Raw genomic sequence first — 2,244 nt, forward strand, 5'->3', positions numbered from 1 at the left:
GACAAAATAATTTTTATCACGCGCCAACTCATTACCGAGAAATTCTTGATTCTAGGAATTTTCCTTTAAAATACCTTTTCATAACTCAAAATTGTACTTAAATGCATGAAAAATGACAAAAGGCGTAACCACTCACAGCAAAAACGAAATCCAATTAAGAACCAAAACGAAAGGAAAAAAATATTGAAAGAACCCGGCTCAGCCTAAACGGAACATGAAGCGTTAAGCTGCGTAAACACACTTAAGCCGTTCCAATTTGAATAGACGAAGTTGAAGAACGTGCAAGCATAGTTCCTGCAACGAATGCTCCATTGGTTAAATGAGTAAGTGCACGGATTCGCACTTTGTCAACACAATTGCTGGATTAATGGCAGTTTGTCTCCACAAACCATGCAGTTTGATGCACATGCACTTGTGCGCTTATGCTAACGAGTGTATGTGTGTCTGTTTGTTTGCATTATAGTGGAGGTTGCCGATTACGATTAATGAGTTGCACTTAAAACTGCTGCAGTCACCAATAATCAAGCTTAAGTGGCACAAAATCGAAATATATCGTTTCTCCTTACCAAGCCGCGTATTGAACACGTACCAATTTGCACCTGAACTGTAGTTTTAATGCTGCAACGGATATTTAAGTGTTGGACTAAAACGCCTTATTTGCTTCCTAATAGTTTCACATATGCGCCTATTGCTATACCATTGCTTTAGTTATACTTCTCACTATTGGTATGCAGACTATTGGTATTCATCGCAATCGAACTACTTTTAGTGTGGATTGGAGTCCCATTTCTATGCCAGTAAATGCGTTCTAACTGTTTTCTTGGCTATTATTACTGCGTGGTGGAATTGACTGATTGCGTGCTGCTTGACTGAGTTCTCTTACTGGTTTCATGCTCGTTGTTCCACTTCTTCCAAACTTAAGTGTACTTTCCGCACAATTCTTGGTTCGCATTGTTTACATTGGTACTAGTGCGGTGATTCCTGTTACGTATGCTGCATTGGAATTGAGTTAACGAGTGCGATTTATTTAATGACGCATAAATGAGTGGATTAAATTTTCATTTGCCTTGCAGCATGTTTTCATAAACGAAACAAGTCATAACAAGTTGTTTCTTAACTGATTAAAGCAATTTTTAACAGCCTCCACTGCAACTAAAACATATTTACGACACATATATACATATGATTATATAAATACTAAATAAATCTATTTAATTAAATCTTAAAGCTTCTATCTACATATAATACTTTTAATACTCTTCTTCTTTATATTCGCAGCCATAGTTTTTAAATATTTAATTTAACTAGGTAGATAAATATCTCTTTAATATTCAAAGCAAATCAAGAATTTTACTAAATCTATCAGTTTCAAGATAGAAAAATGTATTAATTAAATGTATTAATCTGTCGAAAGACACGGAAATATAACGACACCAGGAATAAATATAACATCATATTAAATACGCATGGTACAATATCTATAACTATATTAGATATTAAATAAAATTATTACACTAAAAACTGGCACATGGACTATTTTTTAGATAGTAAAATTTATGCAACTGAAGAAAATTTTTGGCGTGGACTTCTCCTATATTCCGGTAAATAATAAAAATATGAAAACCATACTGCACTCAAGATTGCTATTCATTTCTTGAACAAAAACATTACCTATCATAAGTAATGCATTATAAAAATTAAAATAGTTCACTTTACTTTATAATTCTCATACGTTTTAATTTTACTAACAAATATAAAGTCATTTATTTATTTAATAAGTGTGTTAATATTAATATAGATAAGTTTTGATCATGTGGTTTTATAACCTAAGTATATCATGAAGGGCATTGCTAATTGAATATAGTGACTGTGATTTAATTAGCGGACTGTTATTGCTTAAAGATAGTATGTGGTTCAGAAATCATAAAGTTTCTTTCTGAACGTTAACAATGTTATTCTGAATAACTAATTCAGAAATAATGAGATTAAGATTAATTACTAGGAGATCAACAGAATTTTTATTCGTTAGCTACAAATAAAGTTGACATAAAACATTTTAATTTTATAATTGTAACATAATAAGTACATAACTGTACTTATTTCTTTCTGTATATATCGAAGATGATTGCTCAATATTTGCGATACAGTCATGCAGGCAAATAGCCCAGAGGAAGGCTTCAGGAACTGAAGCTCCATCAGAAATGAATGCAATATATACTTGCAAAGAAATTCATTATTTATGCA

The sequence above is a fragment of the Teleopsis dalmanni genome, chromosome 1, assembly GCF_002237135.1.
Source record: "Teleopsis dalmanni isolate 2A chromosome 1, ASM223713v2, whole genome shotgun sequence".
NCBI classification, from domain to species: domain Eukaryota; kingdom Metazoa; phylum Arthropoda; class Insecta; order Diptera; family Diopsidae; genus Teleopsis; species Teleopsis dalmanni.